This window comes from Oryx dammah, unplaced genomic scaffold, assembly GCF_014754425.2.
Source record: "Oryx dammah isolate SB20612 unplaced genomic scaffold, SCBI_Odam_1.1 HiC_scaffold_29, whole genome shotgun sequence".
NCBI lineage: Eukaryota > Metazoa > Chordata > Mammalia > Artiodactyla > Bovidae > Oryx > Oryx dammah.
The window spans coordinates 52,236,536-52,262,033 of NW_024070213.1; the positions used below are offsets into that span (position 1 = coordinate 52,236,536).

Sequence of the window (25,498 nt, forward strand, 5' to 3'; positions counted from 1 at the left end):
ACTTGTTTACTGTAAGAGTTCAGAACAGCACTTGGCACATAGCCTTTGACTGTGTGGATCACAACAAACTGTGGAAAATTCTTGAGATGAGAATACCAGACCACCTTATCTGCCTCCTGAGAAACCTGTATGCAGATCAAGAAGCAACAGATAGCCCTGAAGAGGAAGGTGGGCTCTGGGTTCTGGCATGGTCTCCGCCAGTTGAGGGAGAGTAACTCTTGCTACTGCATCTTGGGGTCCGTGGGGACCCTTGACTTCAACAAATATGGCGGTCCTTTCCTCATCATCAAGGATCAGGACTGCAAGTCTCATCTTACTGTACTTGAGGCCCTCAAATCTCATATAATGGCAGCAAAGGCTGTAGCAAATACAATGAAAACATCACTTGGACCAAATGGGCTTGATAAGATGATGGTGAGTAAGTATGGCGACGTGACTATGACCAATGATAGTGCCACCCTCTTGAGCATGACGGATGTTGACCATCAGATCATCAAGCTGATGGCTGAACTGTCCAAATCACAGGATGATGAGATTGGAGATGGAACCACAGGAGTGGTTGTCCTGTTGGAAAAGGCTGAGCAGCTGCTGGACCTCCACATTCACCCAATCAGGATCACCAATGGCCAAGAGCAGGTCACCTGCATCACTACTGAGCACCTGGACAAGATCAGCAACAGTGTCCTTGACAACATGAAGAACACTGAGCCCCTGATCCAGACAGCAAAGACCATGCTGGGCTCCAAAGTAATTAACAGTTGTCACTGACAAATGACCTAGATCACCGTGAATGCTGTCCTCACCGTGGCCGACATGCAGCGCAGGGACATTGACTTCCAGCTCATCAAGGTAGAAGGCAAGGTGGGTGAGTGGCTGAAGGACACCAAGCTGATCAAGGGCTTGATCGTGGACAAGGACTTCAGTCACCTGCAGATGCCCAAGCAAGTGGAAGATGCTAAGGCTGCAATCCTCATAAGTTTATTTGAGCCACTGAAACCAAAGATGAAGTATAAGGTGGATGTGACAGCTGTGGAAGATTTTAAAGCCCTTCAGAAGTACTGAAGGAGTACTTCTGTAAAGGAGAAGTTTGAAGAGATGATCCAGCACATTACAGAAACTGGTGCTAACCTAGCTATTTGCCAGTGGGGCTTTGATGATGAAGCTAATCATTTACTTCTCCAGAATAACCTGTTGGTGGTTCACTAGGTTGGAGGATCTGAAATTGAGTTGATCGCCATCTCCACAGGTGGCCACATCATACCTAGGTTTTCAGAGCTCATAGCTGAGAAGCTAGGCTTTGCAGGTCTTGTGAAAGAGATCTCATTTGGGACCACAAAAGACAAGATGCTGGTCATCAAGCAGTGTAAGAACTACAAAGCCATCATCATTTTCATCAGAGGAAATCAGATGATCATCAAGGAGGCCAAGCGTTCCTGTCACGACACTCTGTGTGTCATCCACAACCTCATCCGGGACAACCGCACGGTATATTGCAGGGGCGCTACCGAGATCGCTTGCGCCCTGGTGGTCAGCCAGGAGGTCGACCAGTGCCTGGCCCTGGAGCAGTAGGCCATGCATGCCTTTGCCAAGGGACTGGTGGTCATCCCTATGGAGCTCGCAGAGAACAGAGGCATGAACCCCATCCAGACCATGACTGAGATTCGGGCCAGAAATGTGAAGAAGGTGAACCCTGCCCTCCGGGACTGGCTGTCTGCACAAGGGAACCAATAATATGAAACATCAACATGTTGTAGAAACCTTGATCAGCAAAAAGCAGCAGATCTCTCTTGTAACACAAATGGTTAGAATGACTTTGAAGACTGACAACATCCATAAGCCTGGAGAATCTGAACAGTAAAGACAGAAGTTAGAATAAAATAAGGAGTAAGATCCACTGCTGCTGCTGCTGCTGCTGCTGCTGCGTCACTTCAGTCGTGTCCGACTCTGCGACCCCATAGACGGCAGCCCACCAGGCTCCCCCATCCCTGGGATTCTCCAGGCAAGAACACTGGAGTGGGTTGTCATTTCCTTCTCCAATACACGAAAGTGAAAAGTGAGAGTGAAGTCGCTCAGTACGTGTCCCACTACTGTGACTAAATAAATGGGTGTCTTGTGCTGCATAAACAGCTATTTATTGTTACCCTGTATCAGACACTGTGACAACAGTAGCTATTTGGTAACCATAGTTTCACTTGTTCAAAGACATGAAATTATAGAGGTATGATCTCACAAAGTTTTGTATTGGTTGCATTAAAGGGAACACTTCAAATAACCTTTATATTCTGCTCAAGTTAACAAACATTCACTAACATTCATCAAATGCCTTAACTGAAGGGGTTTGAGGTGATTTTTTTTTAATAAGATGTAGAACCTGTTTTTAACAGCTTTAAATGTTCAGTTTGTTCTCAAGATTTGCTTTAATGTTGAGGAATATCGGCTTGGTCCTATTAAATTTATTTAAATACTGACAAAAAAAGAAAGAAGCAACAGTTAGAATGGCATATGCAACAACAGACTAATTCCAAACTGGGAAAGGAGTACGTCAAGGCTGTATATTGTCACCCTGCTTATTTAACTTATATGCAGAGTACACCATGAGAAATGCCAGGCTGGATGAAGCACATGCTGGAATCAAGATTGCAGGCAGAAATATCAATAACCTCAGATATGCAGACGACACCACCTTTATGGCAGAAAGTGAAGAAGAACTAAGGAGCCTTTTGATGAAAGTGAAAGAGGAGAGTGAAAAAGCTGGCTTAAAACTCAACATTTAAAAAACAAAGATCATGGCATCCGGTCCCATCACTTTATGGAAAATACATAGGGAAACAATGGAAACAGTGACAGACTTTATTTTCTTGGGCTCCAAAATCACTGCAGATGGTGACTTCAGTCATGAAATTAAAAGACACTTGATCCTTAGAAGAAAAGCTATGGAAAACCTAGACAGCATATTAAAAAGCAGAGACATTAGTTTAACCATAAAGGTCTGTCTAGTCAAAGCTATGTTTTTTCCAGTGGTCATGTATGGATGTGAGAGTTGAACCATAAAGAAAAGTGTGAAGTGAAAGTCACTTAGTCGTGTCTGACTCTTTGTGACCCCATTGACTGTAGCCCTGTCCTCTGTCCTTGGAATTCTCCAGGCAAGAACACTGGAGTGGGTTGCCATTTCTTTCTCCAGGAGATCTTCCTGACCCAGGAATCGAACCCAGGTCTCTCGCATTGCAGGCAGACTCTTTACTGACTGAGCCCATAAAGAAAGTCAAGTGCTGAAGAATTGATGCTTTTGAACTGTGGTCTTGGAGAAGACTCTTGAGAGTCCCTTGGACAGAAAGGAGATCAAACCAGTCAATCCTAAAGGAAATCAACCTTGAATATTCTTTGGAAGGACTGATGCTGAGGCTGAAACTCCAATACTTAGGCCACCTGATACAAAGAACCGATTCATTGGAAAAGACCCTGATGTTGGGAAAGATTGAAGGTGGGAGGAGAAGGGGATAACAGAGGATGAGATGATTGGATGGCATCACTGACTCGATGGACATGAGTCTGAGCAAGCTCTGGGAGTTGGTGACGGACAAGGAAGCCAGGCATGCTCCAGTCCATGGGGTCACACACAGTTGGGTATGACTGAATGACTGAACTTATTGACTAGTACATAGTAGGCATACTACTTGGAATGAATTAATGAATGTTCAATAAACCATACAAATTGTATGGTAGTTCTAAGAAAGGTTTATGACCAGACTGCACTCTTCTGAAAGTAAAGAACTGCTCACAGAGCCAGTAGCCATCAGCTTTGTAAGCAAACGTTTAGATTTAGAACTAATGCATCCATACAGGCTTGCCTAGGCTACCAGTTGTATAGTCTGTATTAAGTATTAGCTAGCAAATCAAGTCTGAGGAGAGTCGGACATGACTGAGCAACTTCCCTTTCACTTTTCACTTTTGTGCGTTGGAGAAGGAAATGACAGCCCACTCCAGTGTTCTTGCCTGGAGAATCCCAGGGACGGGGGAGCCTGGTGGGCTGCCGTCTATGGGGTCACACAGAGTCGGACACGACTGAAGTGACTTAGCAGCAGCAGCAAATCAAGTATGAATCATTTCATACTATCTTCAGAATCTTTGAGTACTGGATAAAATACTTCCTTAGACAAGTAGACTATGACCTGAAATAATTATGTATATATATACAGATATATATACATAATTACCAACTAGCCCTGACAAGGTGCGAAAAACAACCAAAGCTAGAATTGAATGGCTGTCCTTCTTTGCTCTGTCCCTCTCCTTTTAAAGTGTAGAGCTTTTTGGAAAAGAAGCATTATATGAATTCAAAGCATTATCTTATCAAATTCCTATAATTATTTTAACCATGTGGCATAATCTGTGCACAGCCAGTGATTAAGCTGTGCCACAATTAAAACAATATCGTGAAACTAATTACAAAGAGCTAGACAGACTGTGCCATCTTTCTGCTTGGTGTCCGAATGTTACATAGAAGAATGTAATTCAACTCTGCAGACACCATCAAAATCTTCCAACATACTTTTAAATCTCTGACTGTCTAAGGGGTAGGTGGCATCAGGGAAGAATGGGGAATGACAAAAGAGTAGGAAACAGTCCTGAATGAAGTGCCAGCTTTTAGATCTTTAGATCTCCTCTTTTAGAGGAGAAAATAATTTAAAAAGGATTCCTATGAAAATATTTTTTCCCTCTTCATAAAAACTGTGTAATCAGAAAGCCAGATAGCTTGGCCAGGCTGCAGAAGCCATCTAAAAGTCAGAAAGACCTGGCTGATAAATCCCCATTCAGACTAAAGTTACAATTATTTTCCTAGTCAAAGTAGGTGAGGGGAAGAAGCAGGAATCCAAGGGACAATGTTAAATTCATCATTTCACAGAGTTTTTCACACAAGGCCAATGGCATGAGTGAAATACTTTACATGTACACTTCCCTCTGTTAGCAAATTATCTAAGTGTTGTTTTTATTCATATTCAGTTCAGTTCAATTCAGTTCAGTCACTCAGTCATGTCCTACTCTTTGTGACCCCATGAATCACAGCACACCAGGACTCCCTGTCCATCATCAACTCCCAGAGTTCACTCAGACTCACGTCCATTGAGTCAGTGATGCCATCCAGACATCTCATCCTCTGTCATCCCCTTCTCCTCCTGCCCCCAATCCCTCCCAGCATCAGAGTCTTTTCTAATGAGTCAGCTCTTCTCATGAGGTACCCAAAGTACTGGAGTTTCAGCTTTAGCATCATTCTTTCCAAAGAAATCCCAGGGCTGATCTCCTTCAGAATGGACTGGTTGGATCTCCTTGCAGTCCAAGGGACTCTCAAGAGTCTTCTCCAGCACCACAGTTCAAAAGCATCAATTCTTCGGCACTCAGCTTTCTTCACAGTCCAACTCTCACATCCATACATGACCACTGGAAAAACCATAGCCTTGACTAGACGGCAAAGTAATGTCTCTGCTTTTGAATATGCTATCTAGGTTGGTCATAACTTTTCTTCCAAGGAGTAAGCGTCTTTTAATTTCATGGCTGCAGTCACCATCTACAGTGATTTTGGAGCCCCCAAAATAAAGTCTGACAGTATTTCCACTGTTTCCCCATCTATTTCCCATGAAGACGCCATGATCTTCGTTTTCTGAATGTTGAGCTTTAAGCCAACTTTTTCACTCTCCTCTTTCACTTTCATCAAGAGCTCTTCACTTTCTGCCATAAGGGTGGTGTCATCTGCATATCTGAGGTTATTGATATTTCTCCTGGCAATCTTGATTCCAGCTTGTGCTTCTTCCAGCCCAGCGTTTCTCATGATGTACTCTGCATAGAAGTTAAATAAGAAGGATGACAATATACAGCCTTGACGTACTCCTTTTCCTATTTGGAACTAGTCTGTTGTTCCATGTCCAATTCTAATTGTTGCTTCCTGACCTGCATATAGGTTTCTCAAGAGGCAGGTCAGGTGGTCTGGTATTCCCATCTCTTTCAGAATTTTCCACAGTTTATTGTGATCCACACAGTTATTCTTATTCTGAACTAATGCTAGGCGATGCAGCCTATAACTCCATGGGCTAGTGGCTAAAGGAAAAGCACCAATGTGAAAAATCTGGTCAATCACTAGCACATGGCTACAAAATAAACCAAATTGTTGTGTTTTTTTTTTTTTAACCTCAGATCAAGGCCACCCTAACAAAACCATACAAATGGAATCACTCTGTGGGGTTATTCAAGAGAATGGGAGAATAAAATTCGGTAGAAAGTAAGTGTCAGGGCTTACTTTAGATCAGCTTGTCCTGGACCTACAGCATCTGCACTTTTTGGAAACCAGTTAGAAATGCAACTTCCAGAATCCTAACCCAGACCTCCTGACACAGAAATTCTGGAGGTGGGGCCAGAAGTCTGAGTCTTAACAGACCCAGATGATTCTCAAATCATCAAACCCTGATGATTCTCAAACCTGCTCAAGCTTAAAAGTCACTGCTTTAAAAAAAAAAAAAATTTGTTGTGTTCAGCCACTCAGTCATGTCCAACTCTTTGTGACCCCATGGACTGCAGCTCACCAGGCTCCCCCATCTTTCATCATCTCCCACAGCTTTCTCAAACTCATGTCCATTGAATCGGTGATGCCATCCAACCATCTCATCCTCTGTCATGTCCTTCTCTACCTTTAAAAAATTTTTATTTATGCATTAATATTTATGGCTGTGCTGGATCGTTGTTGCAGTGTTCAGGTGTAGGGAAAGAGCAAATTAGCCAAGATGGCATGGTCAGGCTCTCTCACCCCACAGCCCCTTGTTCTTGCCCTATGATTTATAAATAATGATTATGTAACAGCTGAGATCACTTATAACATTGCACATGTGTGTCACAAGGTACTCACTTGGCCACAGGCTACTTTTACTGAGTGAGTTCCGTGTAGAAAGTGGCGGCATTTACTGTTGCATCACGGCTGTGTGTGTTGGGTCAACCACGAGAGGAGAGAATGTAGCATGTCTACTGCTACGGCTGATGCACCAGCCGAGAGAGAATACTGTTACGGTCGCTGCGTCAGCCAGCAGAGAATAAAACATATCTGTAGTTCCTACGGTTCCCTGAGTTTTCTTCCAGCATCCCTGCTTGCACCTTACCTACGGTGGGTCCAATGAATGGTGCAATATGAACAGCAAGACCACTGGCATCACGAACAGGATCAGCGATACATCAGGCTTCTCACTGCAGTGGCTTCTCTTGCTGTGGAGCACAGGCTCTAGGGCATCTGGGTTTCAGTAGTTGCACCTCCTGGGCTCTAGAGCACAGTCTTCAGTAGTTGCGGAGCACGGGCTGAATTGCTCTGTGGCATGTGGGATCTTCCTGGCCCAGGGATTGAACTTATGTCTCCTGCACTGGAAGGCAGTTTCTTTACCACTGAGCCACCAGGGAAGCCCATCACTGCCTTTTTGTTATTATTGTTGTTCAGTTCAGTTCAGTTCAGTCGCTCAGTCATGTCCGACTCTTTGCAGCTCCATGGACTGCAGCATGCCAGGCCTCCCTGCCCATCACCAACTCATGGAGTTTACTCAGACTCATGTCCATTGAATCAGTGATGCCATCCAAACATCTCTCCTCTCTCCTCATCCATCCTCTTCTCCTCCCGCCTTCAATCTTTCCCAGCATCAGGGTCTCTTCAAATTAGTCAGTTCTTTGAATTAGGTGGCCAAAGTATTAGAGTTTCAGCTTCAACATCAGTCCTTCCAATGAATATTCAGGACTGATTTCCTTTAGGATGGACTAGTTAGGTCTCCTTTGCAGTCCAAGTGATTCTCAAGAGTCTTCTCCAACACCACAGTTCAAAAGCATCAGTTCTTCAATGCTCAGCTTTCTTTATAGTCCAATGCTCACAGCATAGCCTTGACTAGGCGGACCTTTTTTGGCAAAGTAACATCTCTGCTTTTTAATATGCTATCTCGGTTATTCATAATGTTCCTTCCAAGGAGTAAGCGTCTTTTAATTTCATGGCTGCAGTGGCTTAAAGTCAGCCACTGTTTCCACTGTTTCCCCATCTATTTGCCATGAAGTGTTGGGACTGGATGCCACGATCTTAGTTTTCTGAATGTTGAGCTTTAAGCCAACTTTTTCACTCTCCTCTTTCACTTTCATCACGAGGCTCTTTAGTTCTTCTTCATTTTCTGTCATAAGGGTGGTGTCATCTGCATATCTGAGGTTATTAATATTTCTCCCAGAAATCTTGATTCCAGCTTGTGCTTCATCCAGCCCAGAGTTTCTCATGGTCTCCAGCCCTCCCTTTCTGCTCTAAACCTGACCTTCTCACATGCTAGATGTGTGAATAAAATACAAATAAAGTGCCAGTTAAACTCCCCTCTATATCTGGAGAGAGTATTTAGGTACACCCCACTGCAAAACCAAATCAGTGAAGGAGAACTAGATTTCATGTCCTTTCACCAGGCAGATCTATGTTTTTAGGAAAAAATAACATAAGATTATTTATGTCATTTTATGGATGTTATTAATAGAAGTAAATTGCAGGCTCTTTGATTTCTAGTCATCTTGAATATCCTTCAATACCTGGCACTAACACTTTGGCTGTATTGGCAATCTATACATATTCGTTCAGATGAAAGAAGTAATATTTTTAACAGACTCCATGAAAGGCGGTTATCTTCACTTCTGTTTTCTCTCCAATGTCTTCCAGAGCACTGTCTCACCTATCTATATACACCATGTGTCACATGTCAGGCATAGGGCTAGAAACTAGAGAAAAATGCACACACAAGTGATATCACCCTATCTGGGAGCATACAGTTTAGTAGAAGGCAATGCATTTGAATAACTAAGCCCAGAGGAGATGCTAGTTGCTATGATGAAAGTGAGCATAGGATATGATATAAGACAAGAGGGTATATTCAAGTCTGCTTCTGAGAGTTCAATGGGGTATCTAGTAGCATTGGGCCTGAATATACTCTGTATATCCTCCTAACCCAGTACCACCAACTAAGTCAACTCTGCAGAGGTTAAAATTTTGTTCTGAGGATTCCTGGTGGTCTAGTGGTTAAGAATCCACCTGCCAATGCAGGGGACATGAGTTCTGGTCCGGGAAGATCCCACATGCCAAGTGGCAACTAAGCCCATGCACCACAACTCCTGAGCCCACATGCCTAAAGCCTGTGCTGTGCAACAAGAGAAGCCACTGCAATGAGAAGCCCATGCACCACAATAAAGAGTAACCCCCACTTGTCGCAACTAGAGAAAGTCCATGCCCAGCAATGAAGATCCAAGTCAGCCAAAAATAAATAAATCTTAGGAAAAAAAGTTGTTTTGAGATCTGAGAGTGGTAATGACCAGTAATAGTCAGTTTAGAATTGACCAAGGACATGAGGATTTGAAATAAATAAATAAGTAAAAGCTTTCCTTGGAGTTGTCTTGAATATTCTTACTGCAAACTACTTTTCTGGGCTGTATACCGAATCTGTGTGTCAGTTCAGTTGTGCCTCCTTGACGACTGAAGTCAAGGTCTGATGCTTGGCAGAAATAATTTGAGCAGCATGCCACTCACTCTACTCTCTGCTGCCACAGTGACTCTAGTCCTTGTGCAAATCTACCCTAAGCAACTAGGGACCATAACTAGGGAAATTGAGTTCCTTAAAAAGCAAAGGGAATGGAGTTGCCAAAAGAGTTTCTAGGAGGATATGCTTGGAATTTGGGATTTTTGATTTGTGTTTCTACAAACCCTGGGCAAGCTGCCCTACTAAAATTACCATTACATTGAATTTACGACCAAGTAATGGTACATTTCTCTCATTGAAGACAGATCTTCTCTATCTGTCTGGGCTCGAGCATGACCTGTGTGGGAAAACAATAAATCAGCACTCTCGCACAGCTCTTTTGTGTGCCTTGGGGGTAGAAGGGGGATGCCAAAGCGGTTAAGGTCAGCTTTGTGACTTGTGTCCCAGGAGGGCAGAAAAATCAGTTTGAGGATTTGCTAAAGGATCAACAAAATAATTGATAAGCAGTGCACTGGCATGATTCTGCAGTTGGAATGCCTTTGAAACCATTCCCAAATGGCACAGGGATTAGGGAAGATTTTTGAACAGAGAATGAGTTATGTGACCTGGGGGGCATACTTTAACTCTGCCATCGACCTGGGTGTCGTTGTGAAGGACACTTAACCTCAGTGACCTCCTCGTCTGTAGAGCTAGAATGACGGCTGCAGCCCAGATGGAGCACATGAAGCATCAAGAGACTCCCTTAAAAGTGGCCAAGTATGTTTTGGGGCTTCCTCAAGTATTATTATTAAAATCAGAAAAACAAAAACAGATGAAAATAAAACCTAGTTTCAATCCTCAATTCCAAATTATAGGATACCAACAACTGATATTCTTTGCTTGAATTTTCCAATGTTTCTTCACTTTCTGATTTCTGCCTAGAACAAACAATAATAATGATTGTAATATTTAATATGTATTATTTGAAACCTTGGCCCAGGCACTGGAATAAGCCTTTTTTCTGTATTTCATTTCATCTTCACCACCTGGTGGCTCAGATGATAAAAGAATCTTCCTCCGAGGCAGGAGACCCAAGTTCGATCCCTGGGTGAGGAAGATTCCCTGGAGAAGATATTGGCTACCCACCACTCTATTCTTTCCTGGAGAATTCAGTGGCCAGAGGAGCCTGGCAGGCTACAGTCCATGGGGTCTCAAAGAGTCGGACACAATTGAGCAACTAACACTTTCACCACCACCCCATGAGGTGAAGATTTTTAGCTCTGTTTTGCAGATGAGAATCCTGTGGTTTATGGAATCCAGCCCAGTGATAGTATTAGGACTTGCACCCACATTGGACAGTTTCTAAAGTGCATGCTGTTAGACACTAATTAGCTCTAACAATGGAAATAACAGACGATGGAGGAAGTCCTACCTTTAAAATTTGCAAATGTTAGATTAAAAGTTTGATGCTATGAAGTTTAATAATAGGTTGCCTGTTGTTGTTCAGTCACTCAGTCGTGTCTGACTGTTTGAGACCCCACTGACTGCAGAATGCCCGGCTTCCCTGTCCTTCACCATTTCCTGGAGCTTGCTCAAACTCATGTCCATTGAGTCGATGATGCCATCCAACCATCTCATCTTCTGTCTGCTCATCTTCTTGCCCCCTTCTCCTCCTGCTTTCAGTCTTTCTCAGCATCAGGGTCTTTTCCAATCAGTCAGTTCTTTGCATCACATGGCCAAAGTATTGGAACTTCAACTTTAGCCTCAGTCCTTCCAAAGCATATTCAGTGTTGATTTCCTTTAAGATTGACTGGTTTGATCTCCTTGCAGTCCAAGAAACTCCCAAGAGTCTTCTCCAACACCAAAACCTCTCCAAGTTTTGTTCCTTAAAACTTCAACAGTTTGAAAGCATCAGTTCTTCTGTGCTCAACCTTCTTTATGGTCCAACTCTCACATGCATACATGACTATTAGAAAAACAATAGCTTTGACTAGACGGACCTTTGTTGGCAAAGTAATGTCTCTGCTTTTTGATACACTGTCTAGGTTTGTCATAGCTTTTCTTCCAAGGAGCAAGTGTCTTTTCATTTCATGAGTGCAGTCAACATTGAAGTGATTTTGGAGGCCAAGAAAATAAAGTCTGTCACTGTTTCTATTGTTTTCCCCTCTATCTGGCATAAAGTGATGGGGCCAGATGCCACAATCTTAGTATTTTGAATGTTGAGTTTTAAGCAATTTTTTTTTCACTCAAGATTACTTTAGAGTACCCCTTTTCAATTACTGTCACTATCTATTCAGTGTCCACTAGAAATCCATTTAATAGCTATTGCTTTCTCACATAGAATTAACTGTAACTTCCTATCTGTTCTTAGACTATTAAAAGCGGAAGCATTTTCAAGATAAACACTCGACCTTCACTTTGTTCAGATCACTGGCTCCATTCTTTTAAAATCTTACACATTTTATAGCTTCAAGTTATATCTAATGTAATTTTTTTACATTATCAAGGATTTAATTATATGTTTCTTAAAACTTTATTCCCTTTGAGAACTTATATTTTATTCCAACCATTTCTGAAATAAATTATTATAAACTTTGCATGACTCAGGGTCCTCTGGAGAATTCATGCTTTTAAGCTTACTGTAGCTATACAAAATAAATCCAGGCTTCTGTGCATTGTAGCTTTTGGCTCTGTATTTTAGCTTTCTCTCCTCCCATCATTGTAAACTGTTATTCCACATGCTGGCCTCGCTGCTTATAATATATCTTACTTTATAAATAATTGTCTGGATAAAGACCTGAAGGAAGATCCATGTTTTTACTGTGGAGTAAAGTTCATTGGCTTTGTGACATGTATTTTCATATTATCATTTAGTTTACCTCTAAGTTCATAACAGTCTCTGCAATGGTTATGTCTGACCAAAGACATAAGTTGAATGTGAATGCAAGTTAGATTGCTTTTTACAAGTCATACATACATATATGGAAATATAAGTCATATGGATGAAGATGTAGGTATAGATATATAGATGGTATGCATGGGTATTTTAGTTTAGACTGTTTGCTGACCAGACATGATACTGTGAGAACCATGACAATAAAGGTTTTATCTAAACTGCAGACTAATTTTAAAAGTTTGATTTGAGCCCGGAATTCAAGTTTAAACTTTACTTACCACCGTGCTTATTTATACTACAATGCTTTACACAGAAAAGTCACTCAATAAGTGCTAACTAAAGAAAATCATGCAAAAAGGAATTCAATGCTAAAATGTAGAATTATTTGCTTATATCCTTTTACTTCCCAGAGTCACATATGCTCCTCTTTGAGCTTAACAGAGTTTGCAAAATAACTTCCATGTGTTAAAACTCTCTCTTTAAAAGCATAATTTAGGAGAATGAAAATAAGCCATAGAGTAAAATAAAAAATTCACAAATTATATATACAACAAATAACTGTTATCAAGAATGTACATATATTTGAAAACCACTCAAAATTCAATAATAAAAAATTGTACAGAAGATTTGGACAGATGTTTTACCTAAGAAGACACACTGATGGGAGATAAGCACATGAAAAGATTTTCAACAACATTAGGTTAAAGAAATGTGAATTTAATTAGAATGGATAAAATTAAAAAGAATGACCATACAAAGTGTTGGTGAGAATATGGAAGAAATGGAGCTTTCATATATTCATATAAGGATTCATACCTGAATGTTTCCAGCAAATTTATTAAAAATAGCTAAAATCTAGAAACAACTCGAACATCCATCTACAGGAGAATGGATAAGTAGATTATAGTATATCTACATGGTGAAGTACTGCTCAACAACTAAAAGGAATGACAATTGATACATGAACAACACGGCTGTATCTCAGAATAGTTATGCTGAGTTAAAGAAGCCAGAAAAAGGAAAGTCCATCCTGTATGATTCCATTCATATAAAGTCTTGGAAAATGTAAACTCATCTATAGTAACAGAAAACAGCTAACTCAATAGTCGCCTGGTAGCCGGGGTGAGTAAAGATGGAAGGGGTGCTTACCAAAGACAACAAGGAAATTGTCGGGACGAGGGGTGTGTTCACTATTCTGACCATGGCAGTGGTTTCATGGGTGTATAAGTATGTCAAAAATTCTCAGTTTGCATACTTTAAATTTACGCAATTTATGATTTGTCAATTACACCTCAATAAAGCTATGTGTGTGCTCCCCTGGTGGCTCAGATAGTAGAGAATCTGTCTGAAATGCGAGAGACCAGGATTTGATCCGTGGGTTGGGAAGATCCCCTGGAGAAGGAAATGGCAACCCACTCCAGTATTCCTGCTTGGAGAATCCCACGGGCAGAGGAGCCTGCTGGGCTACAATACAGGAAGTTGCAAAGAGTCGGACACTACTGAGCGACTAACAAAGCTATGCGTGTGTGAGTGCTAAGTTGCTTCAGTCATGCCCAACTCTTTGCAACCCTGTGGACTATAGCCTGCCAGGCTCCACTGTCCATGGGATTCTCCAGGCAGGAATACTGGAGTGTGTTGCCATGCCCTCCTCCAGGGGATCTTCCCACCCTGGGGATGGAACCCAAGTCTATATCTCATATGTCTCCTGCATTGGCAGGTGGGTTCTTTGCCACTAGTGCCACCTGGGAAGCCCCCACTAAAGCTATTGCAAAGGGCAAAAAAAAAAAAAAAAGAACATAGCAAACAAAAGAAAGGGACTAACAACAGATTCAGAGGGCTTCCCCAGTGGCTCAGTGGTGGAGAACCTGCCTGTCAGTGCCAGAGACACAGGTTCAATCCCTGTATCTGGGAAGATTCCACATTTTGTGGAGCACCTTAAGCCTATGCACTACAACTATTGAGCCAGCACTCTAGAGCCTGAGAGCCATGACTACTGACCCTGTGCCCCCTAGAGCCCATGCTCCTCAACAAGAGACGCCGCCACCCTGAGAAGCCTGCGCACCTCAGCTAGACTGTAGTCTTGCTCACCACAACCAGAGAAAAGTCTGTAGAAATGAAAACCCAGCACAGCCATAAATACATAAGAATTTTTTAAAAATCAGAATCAAAGTTTAGATCTGAAAGAAATTTAATAAATCAGCCCATCTATTTATTCATTTTATGGATGAAGCATATTTGAGAGCAAGACAATGGTTACTCAACAAGTAGACTCAACTAGGGACACCAAAAGAACAAAAGATAAGCAAATTTGACAACTGGTCATTTGTTTTTTTGAAAAAGGCATCAAATAATCAGATTGGAGAGAATCCGAATGTTATTGTATTTGCTGACAGTTTCATCTGGGGTCATGTTGTTATGATATGCTCACTGTTTAGGGCTTCCAAGCATCTTAATCTTGCCATTGATTCAGAAATGTCAAATGACTGCACTGTTCTCATAGTAGGTGGCAGAGCAACAACTTGTGCCTTTAACCTCTCATCTAAGGGCTTTGTCTTTTAGAGAAGGTTCATAGAGCTGGAAGAGAGATCCATATCAGAAGAATTAGCAGTCACATGACTTAATGACCCCTAACCAGAAAGTAAAAGGAATTAAGCAAGTCAATGTATTTGCATCTCACTTGCCAGAAACACCTCTGCAGAAACTTCCACTGGTGTTAGTGTACTTGCTCCGTGCTTCACCTTGGGTTTTACCTGCTGTGGATTCCTGTCCAGAGAAGCCAGGCAAAGAGCAAGGAAACTGTTCATGAGGGAGCAAGAGAAACATCTCTATAGCCTCCAAAGGGATGACTGACAACATAACAGGTAAGTTATAGGGAAGTTCTAGTAGAAGAATCTATTAGCCTCTTCTCACAGCTGGAGGACTTACCAGGTGTTCTAGGTTTCAATCACTGCATAACAAGTCACCCCAAAACTTAGTAACTTAAACAACAATCACTTATTTGGCATAAAGAGTCTGCACTTCGCACTTTGGGCAGGTCTCGAGGGGAACAGCTCATCTCTACTCCACGTGGCCTGACTGGGGTTGAATGGTCCACCTCCAGCAAAGCTGATTGATGCTGCCTATCAGTTTCTCTCCATGTGGATCTCTCCATGGGGGAGGCTTGCTGCTGCTGCTGCTGCTAAGTCACTTCAGTTGTGTCCAACTCTGTGCGACCCCCATAGACGGCAGCCCACCAGGCTCCCCCATCCCTGGGATTCTCCAGGCAAGAACATTGCATGGGTTGCCATTTCCTTCTCCATGCATGAAAGTGAAAAGTGAAAGTGATGTCTCTCAGTCATGTCCAACTCTTCGCAACCCCATGGACTGCAGCCTACCAGGCTCCTCCGTCCATGGGATTTGCCAGGCAATAGTACAAGAGTGGGGTGCCATCGCCTTCTTTCTTAAAACATGGAGACTGGCTCCTAAGAGCAAGCATCCCAAGAGATAGGAAGCAAAAGCAACTAATTTCTTAAGATCTGCATCTTACTGTTGTAGCCACACATTCCGGGAAACAAACTCACTCAGAATGACAATGCAAATAGTGGAGTGCAGTTTATTACACTGGTGGGCCCAAAGCAGATTCTCCTCTTAGCCAAGGACCCTGACCAGCATTTGTGAAAATCTTTTATATCCCATGTGTACGTGTCCAAACCCACCACCCCCAAATTCCTTGAGACTTACATAAACCAAGGAAAATACAATCCCAATAACCCCATCATTCACGTGCTATGTGCTCATGTGCTCAAACAGTCAAACAATTAGCCAATAATCAATAAGCCCAAGGTTACACTCTGATAGATACAGAAAAATGTATGGCCTGTCTGGAGGAAGGGGTGATTAGTGTATGTTTTCTCTTAGGTGATGAGTAACCTAGATACGATCGTCAAGGTTCCCCTGTCTGGAGGGAGTCTTATCCTTCTGTTGTTATTTTCATAGTCACTAAACACAGAGTTCAAAGTCCATTGGAAAGCTGGCCGAGCATGATCAGCATGAACAGGCCTAAGATGGAGTCCAGGCCCTATGAATTCCTTCCTCATTCCCCCCCCCCTTGATGCTCTTAGCTCATATTATGAGCATCATTCATAGGGATATACTGCACCCTGGCTCTCCGACCGCCGATTTGGGAGAATGACATCAACCTTTGGGTAACAAAGTTCATAATACATTGTAAAATTCAGGGTCCACAAAGCAGAACTATCAAGGCAACTATAACAGTTTAAATATAGTTTTCCACCAATCGGCCTTCACCCAAGATAGGACCGAAGTCTAGAAAGGAATGTTTTCATTTGACATTGCTTTTACCTGGTTTTTCATGTCATCTAAAGCAGTTGATACATTGCCAGATAAGGCAGGAATGTATACACAACATTCAACCTTAATTATAGCACAAGTCCCTCCTTGAGCAGCTGTGAGTATGTCCAAAGCCATTCTATTATGAATTACTGCTTTTCTCATTTGGATTTGCTCTTCATTTAAGGCTTGAATGGCTTTTGTTCTATATAGGAGGGTCTGTTTTGTGAAATTAGTCAAGGCCTCTACTGTAATCATGATGTCTGTTGTCCCTATAGAGGGTACGAATAAGGCAGCAATATACTCATACCATTGAAACACAGATCTTGTCCACCTAGCATGTAAATAAGTTAGATTTACTGGGGCTTGTTGTAGGTTAGGCTTTTGTTACACTGGCATTTATATCAAATGTAACCCCATGACCTGAGTCTATTGACTGTAGGTCTTACACCAAGAGAGCAAGGAGAGGTTATGATTGACAAGAGAGAGGAAAGTCTCTTTGTCATCCCAGAAAAGAGCAGAGTGGTTTAAAAATCTCCTTGGCAGAGCAGTGACACCCACCAAGGAAGTCCATCCATCACTGACAGAGACATAGCCCTACAGCAGCCGAAAGTGTTGTGGAAGTCTGCGTAGGAATGTGCCCATGAGATGAAAACATTGTCCTGAGTTGAAATGGAAATTAAATTCAAAATCATGTTGGTGAGTCCAAGCAGCAGGAGTTGATTGTGCGGCTTCCTGAAGGGGCTCATCTGGGATCTTCTTTTCCTTCTTCTTAAGGATGGTCTTAGTCTCTTGAGGGTCAGAGGGGTCCCTCTGTGCAGTCCATTAAGCATTTTTTTGGTGTCTGCGTGGTATGTTCTCTTCACCCTCATATGATGGATCCAAGGGACAATACCTGCAACTTTAACTGCAGTAGGGGTAGTTAGCATAACATAAGGGCCCTTTCACCAAGGGGCTAGCAAATCATGTTTCCAATCTTTGACCCATACTTGGTCACCAAGCGTAAACTCATGAATCTGTTCCCCAAGGGGGAACGGCACCCTTCTAGTACAAACTTAGTTACCCAATTTATTGCCTTACCCAGTTCCATCTGCTGTGAAATCCTATCCCCCCTTACCTGAGGCAAATTTGTTGACACCTGTTTTATTATGGGAGGGGGCCTCTCATACACAATTTCATATGGAGAGTAGCCTTGAAACCATGGGGTCATCCTGAGTCTGAGCAGAGCCATCGGAAGCAAGTCCACCCAGGAGCAGTCAGACTCTATGATCCACTTGGAGAGTCTCTTTAATGTCCGGTTGGTTCATTCCAGCATCTCAGAACCCTGGGCCTATATGTAGTGTGCAGTTTCCATTTGATGTTTAAAGTTTTGCTTACTTGTACTAAATCAGCTACAAAAGCCGGGTCATTGTCTAAACCAATGCTGGGAACTATTTCCCTAAGCAGGCACTGGGCTACTTCTGATGCTCTTTCAGTCCAGGTAGGAAAAGCTTCTACCCATCCTGAGAATGTACATACCATGACCAGCAGGTAACAGTAGTGTCAGAGAGGTTTCATTTCAGTGAAGTCCACTCCCAGGTGTTCAAAGAGCAGCATGCCTTTCAGCTAAATAGCCGGAGGCTTTTGTCTGAATACCCGAGAGGCAGCATTAACCTGTGAGCAGGCAGAATGGCCTAGGTGGGTCGCTTGGTGTGCTTGGCTTACCAGATTGTATGCCAGCACCTCCAGTACCGATAATTTGCCGCTTTGCAATTCCCACCATCCATTTTCAATCTTGATGTCCCCTTTCACTCTGGCTAATCTGACAGCCGTTGTCCTTGTTTTATCAGGCTAGTGCCATCAGTATATAGGACCCAGCTAGGATCTGGAACCTTGTGTTCTTTAAAACAAACCCCAGATACCTTACCTCCTCCTTGCAGATCTGTGCCTTCTTCTTTGACACTCAGTAAGAGAGTTCCAGAAAAACATCTATTTCTGCTTTATTGACTATGCCAAAGCCTTTGACTGTGTGGATCACAATAAACTGTGGAAAATTCTGGAAGAGATGGGAATACCAGACCACCTGACCTGCCTCTTGAGAAATCTGTATGCAGGTCAGGAAGCAACAGTTAGAACTGGACATGGAACAACAGACTGGTTCCAAATAGGAAAAGAAGGACGTCAAGGCTGTATATTGTCACCCTGCCTATTTAACTTCTATGCAGAGTACATCATGAGAAACGCTGGGCTGGAAGAAACACAAGCTGAAATCAAGATTGCCGAGAGAAATATCAATAACCTCAGATATGCAGATGACACCACCCTTATGGCAGAAAGTGAAGAGGAGCTAAAAAGCCTCTTGATAAAAGTGAAAGAGGAGAGTGAAAAAGTTGGCTTAAAGCTCAACATTCAGAAAATTAAGATCATGGCATCCGGTCCCATCACTTCATGGCAAATAGATGGGGAAACAGTGGAAATACTGTCAGACTTTATTTTGGGGGGCTCCAGAATCACTGCAGATGGTGATTGCAGCCATGAAATTAAAAGACACTTACTCCTTGGAAGAAAACTTATGACCAACCTAGATAGCATATTCAAAAGCAGAGACATTACTTTGCTGACTAAGGTCCGTCTAGTCAAGGCTATGGTTTTTCCAGTGGTCATGTATGGATGTGAGAGTTGGACTGTCAAGAAAGCTGAGCACTGAAGAATTGATGCTTTTGAACTGTGGTGTTAGGGAAGACTCTTGAGAGTCCCTTGGACTGCAAGGAGATCCAACCGGTCCATTCTGAAGGAGATCAGCCCTGGGATTTCTTTTGAAGGAATGATGCTAAAGCTGAAACTCCAGTACTTTGGCCACCTCATGTGAAGAGTTGACTCATTGGAAAAGACTCTGATGCTGGGAGGGACTGGGGGCAGGAGGAGAAGGGGACGACAGAGGATGAGATGTCTGGATGGCATCACGGACTCGATGGACATGAGTCTGAGTGAACTCCGGGAGTTGGTGATGGACAGGGAGGCCTGGTGTGCTGCAATTCATGGGGTTGCAAAGAGTCGGACACGACTGAGCAACTGAACTGAACTGAACTGAACCTGCTGCCCTCAGCAGCTGGAGCAGTGCTTTTGCCCCTTTCCAGCATTTTCCCTTGGTCTCGGCAGCCAGCAACAGGTCATCCCCATATTGTAGGAGCCAACATCCATACTCTTCCAGATGGAATGAGTTCAGGTCAGAAGTCAAGGCTTCCCCTAAGATGGCTGGGGAGTTCTTAAACCCTTGTGGGGGAGTCCAGATGAGCTGTTGCTTGGTGCCCCCGACTGGATCTTCCCATTCAAAGGCAAAGATGGGCTGTGACGCTGGGGTGAGGTATACACAGAAGGCATCCTTGAGATCTAGGCGAGTATAAACTTTAGTCCTCGGTGGGAGGAGGCTAAGTAAGGTATAGGGGTTTGGAATAGTGGGGTGTAAAGTCACAGTAGCCTGGTTGACTAGCCTGAGATCCTGTACAGGCCTATAGTCCTATCCTCCTACCTTTTTGACTGGCAGGATCAGCGTATTCCAAGCCGACTGGCACTCTACTAGAATACTTACTTGTTTCAATCTATTGATGTGGGGCAGTATGTCGGCCCAGGCCTCTATCAGTAGTGGGTACTGGCGCTTTCTAACCAGGATGGTGCCTGGTTTGAGTTCTATTATCACTGGGGCTTGATGTTTAGCCAGCCTGGGGGGAGGAGGGGTTGTCTTCCGCCCAGACCTCAGGGGATAATTGAGTTAGCTCTCTCTCATGCTCTTCCGGCCCACCTGGTTCTTCCTTCAGAGGCTCATCCAACCTCCACTCATCTTGGGGTGGTATTGAGAGAGAGAGAGCAAATAAGTCATAGTGCCCATCCGGAAGGTGGGCCTCTCCTCAGAGGAGAAAGTCGCTTGTGCTCCTAGTTTGGAGAGCAAGTCTCTTCCCAACAAGGGTACTGGGCACTCAAGAATGTAGAGGAATTCATGAATCACTTGGTGCCCGCCCCCCATCTGACATTTTCTGGGCTGGCAAAACGATTTAATCATCTCTTCTCCCGATAGCCCAGGTATAGCGGTAGTCTTTTCGGACAGTGGTGCCACAGGTTTTGTTACTACCGACAGTTCTGCTCCTATATCCACCATGAAGTCAATGTTTTGGTCCCCCACTTTTAAGGTTACCATGGGATCTCGGGGACCTGATTTCTCTGAGCCCCAGCAGCCCTATTTAATTTCCAAGTCCTCAAGCCCCACAACTGCGGGAGCTTCCTCTTCCTTCCTTGCCTTAGGGCATTCATTCTTCCAGTGGCCAAAACCTTGGCACCAGGCACACTGGTTTGGCTGTGTTACGGGGCCCAGGGCCTCTGTTGGGACCGGCTGAAGGACTGTCCTATCCCTGGGGCAGAGGCAGTTTTCCGGAGGGCCCGAGATAGACTTTCCCAGAGCAGCAGCTAGCATTGTAAATCTCTTGTCTGTTCTCTTTCCATCCCTCCAGCTCTCTGGCAGAGTGCAGTCTCTGCTTAATTCCAACATCTCCCTCCCCTTCTTGTCAGTACTCACTGGGAGAGGCGGGTATAGCTTGGGCGGTTCGGCTGAAGCCGGATCCTGGAAGTGTTGGCCAGAGGTGTCACTCTGTCACCTGCCGACGTGGCGGCTCTACGACCTCAGGGAGAGCTCGCAGAGGAGCAGCGGCTGCTGCAGGACTTCACTTGGCCCTGGATCGGGCATTAAGGCGGCCTCCAGGCCTGGTGGAGCACTGGGCGGCGGGCACGTCATCATCCAGTATAGGGGAGGGGGAAGGTCATCCCCGTCCAAATCCTGTAGAATTTCCTTTTTTATCATCAGTCAATTTTTGTGCCATTAATATTCTTCCCTTTCCCTTCTGGATACAGAACCTTGTCCAAGTAGGAGGGTCTTGAGCTAACCCTAGCCATGAGTGGATATGGATATTGATCCAGGTGTCCTGGCTCTCCTGTGACTACTGTATAGACTGCTTCCACTATTTTTAAGTTCATGTTGTTCTCTGGTGACCATCCTACTCCCAAAGGGGGCCATTTGATCTCACAGAGTATGTGGAGGTGGTTAGGCTTCATCTTCACCCCATAGTCTCCTAATCCCTTCTTTAAAATTTTAATCATGCACTTCAATACAGTTGCCTTAGATTCACTTCTTCCCATCTTGCTTACCTTCTCGGACCTTCTACTTTTCCTTTTCGTTCTGTCTACGAAGTTCTCAGTACCCTATGTACTGTTGATATTTCCACTTAATGACACTTAAATTGCCATTCTGCCTCCTTCCTAATTGGGGTGAGAAGAGCCTTACCTGCCAGATCCAAGAGGGAGAAGAGGGATTGGTGTGCCTTCACCTGCCAGTCAGCACAGCCGAACCAGAACACCACGTGGTCCAAGACTGTTTCTCCCTTAAAGTCCATTCTGCCTTGGTGGGCTTGATCAGGTGCGGATAAAAACACAGATGGGTTAAATATCCCATGTCCCAGGCCATCTCCGAGAAAGCCAATTCATACTCACTTAAGTATCCCCTTCCTTCTAGCCTAACAATTCCGAGGGGGTCAAGAATTTCACGGAAGACGAGACACCTCCTGGGGGAGGGCAGAATACAAGCATACAAGGACCAGTTTCCTATCCTAAAAATCCCCTGGCGATCGCTGGTAATAATTTTCCCTCAGATGGCGTGGACACACCTCCTAAATGACCTTTACAAATTTCCTTCCTAAACCATAGCACGCTTGTTGACTTGTGTACCAAGCAATCGCTGCTGCCTGCCTATTCCAGGCCCCTGTGGGTCCGTGCCCCTCCTAGGCTCTCTCAGGGGGGGTTATCAGGCCCCCTCTTCCACCCTGCTGGGTGGGTTCCTCCTCACCTGAGCGCTCGGTTCCCTTGCTGCTGTTCACTACCTGCCAAAGCGAAGAAACCTGGAGTTGAAAGGCTGAATTATTCTTCCAGAGGGGTGAGGCGCCTTCCCCCCTCTAGGAGATTCAAGCCACAAAGCCTTGGGGTGGCCTCAAATGAGACCTGTCTCCTCAAAGTGAGGAGTTTCCCAGCCAATGCACCAAATGTTGTAGCCACACGTTGCGGGAAACAAACTCACTCAGGACACTGCAGACAGTGGAGTGCAGATTATTACACCGGCGGGCCCAAGGCAGAGTCTCCTCTTAGCCAAGGACCCTGACCAGCATTTGTGAAAATCTTTTATACCCCATGTGTACATGTCTGAACCCACCACCCCAAATTCCTTGAGACTTACATAAACCAAGGAAAATACAATCGCAATAACCCCTTCATTCACATGCTATGTGCTCATGTGCTCAAACAGTCAAACAATTAGCCAATAATCAATAAACCCGAGGTTACACTCCGATAGATACAGAAAAATGTATGGCCTGTCTGGAGGAAGGGGTGATTAGTGTATGTTTTCTCTTAGGTGATGAGTAACTTAGATACGATCGTCAAGGTTCCCCTGTCTTGAGGGGGTCTTATCCTTCTGTTGTTGTTCATAGGCACTAAACACAGAGTTCAGAGTCCACTGGAAAGCTGATCGAGCATGATCAGCATGAACAGGCCTAAGATGGAGTCCAGGCCCTATGAATTCCTTCTTCATTACCAGATCCAGTGCCAGTTTCCAAAGTCATATTTTAAGAAACTGGGACAGCAATACTGCCATGTTCTATCAGCCAAGCAATCATAATCCATGAGGATTCAAGGCGAAGAGACACAGACCTTCCACCATTAGAAAGAAGGAGTTTCAGTAACTTCCATGGCTGCATTTTAAAGTCAAGGTACCACACAATCATTACAGTTAAAAATTACCTGGACACTTTTGCTAGTTTCTCATTAAGTCCTTGCTCCCCCATCAGAGAGTGAAGGGATTTGTATATTCACCTGGACTATAACTTCTCTCAGTATTAGAAACAAGACCATTCTCTGCTGGCACATGTGGTCTTGGCATCCAAATTGTTTTCTCACTTTACAAGTAGAACTGGTAACATCTCATTTTTAAATAACACTGGGAACAATCAACCTAAAAGCTCTCTTTAGACAGGGATTTGATCACACTTTAGTGTCCCAAACATACTAGACATTTCATGACAATGCAAATTGACATGCCAAGTTGGCCCCACATAATTTTCCAATTCTTCTGGTAAACACTAGTTTTCTCAATATTTGGTGACAAGATAAAAGATAAATAGAAGTTGTGACAGCTTCCTCTACCTCACCATTAGGCAGTAAGTATAGTGAAAGTAAATCTCAGGCCAAATTCTGCCCCATAGAAATATTTATTAGCTAGAAAACTGCAAGAGTCACACAAGACAATTCCAATGGGCTTGAAAAAGTTCCTGCTCTCTACCTCCAACAAGCTTTACAATAATACTCTAACAATATATCTAAAAAATAGCAAACCTACTAATTGAAGCAGGTGACAGAGTCTTGATTAAATAGGGAGAAAAAGGACAAAATTTTAGACCCAGGACATACTTTGAAGATGTTAGGCTTCTGGGTTTGTTAGGTCCTTCAGTGTTGTTCCTTCAGGGACACTATTAGCCTGATGCATATATTGCCGCCCATTCACTTACTCCCCAAATTATGTCAGACATTCCTTATATCGATCAATGAACCCTCTGGTGCAACATATGAAGAGCTCTGGGTCTGGATCCCTGAGCAGAGAACTGCAGGGGTCATAGTGTTGTAGGAGAGCAGGTGGTACTGACTGTGAACCTATTGTGCACATCCCTGCATTTCATAACCTTACACCTGTAGCTTGAAACTGGCCATGGTGGGAATATTTACACAAGAGAAATCAACAAATGCCAAAAATCAGGGCTTCACCCCTCCCTAGGGCTGGTTGTTAAACATTTACCAGCACATGACAATACCTGACCACTCCTATGGTACCAATTCAAGTTAATTTACATTATACTATTTATATGGGATTATTTAAAAGTAACTTAGCAATAACATAATAATCAAATGTTAATTGCTAAAATTAATTATTCCATACAGTTCTTGAACTCAAATAAATGCCTGTGTGTGTGTGTATTTTGAGTGACTGAGGAGTTGTTTGTCCAATCTTACCAGCTTATTATAATCTGAAGTTTTCAGTCACATAATATTGAGTAGAATATAAAAATTGAATCTAGATAGTCAGTTGATCAGCAGGGCTAAATTAGATAATAATATGAAAGCTTTTCAAAGATTATCCACTCACACAAGATAAAATAGAAGAAAATAGAATGACAGGTATCAATCCAATTTTAATTTTACTTTCATTGAAAATTCTGATCTCATAATCCAAGATTTGGCCCATAATTTTATGTCCTGTATGATGGAAAAGACCAGACTTGAGGTCTCAATTTTAACACATATTATCTGTGTTACTTCAACCAAATCATTTCTGAGTTTCTCTTCTCTATCTGTAACATCGTGATGATAAAAATGAGATTGTCCATGGAAAAGCATTTGCCACTGGTAAAAGCTACAACAAAACACTGGCAATTATCACTCAAGTGCTTCACAAAGAACTAGCTGCTAACAAGTTAGGATTTGGCCAGGAAAGCATTATTCTTTCCTTAATGAGAAATAATAATATTTTAAAATAATAATAATATTAAAAATAAACATTTTTTAAACGTTTTATTTTGTATTGATGTAAAGCCAATTAACAAACAATGTTGTGATAGTTTCCAGTGGACAGTGAAGGGACTTCTCCATACATATACCTGGATCCATTCTCTGCCAAACTCCCCTCTCATCCAGGCTGCCACATAACACTGAGCAGAGT

General features: G+C 43.2%; 1 pseudogene; it reads left to right on the plus strand.

Annotated features, from left to right (window-relative positions):
• The first annotated feature begins 243 nt into the window (after positions 1-243).
• On the plus strand, positions 244-1,858 carry LOC120858660 (annotated as a pseudogene).
• The last annotated feature ends 23,640 nt before the right edge of the window (positions 1,859-25,498 follow it).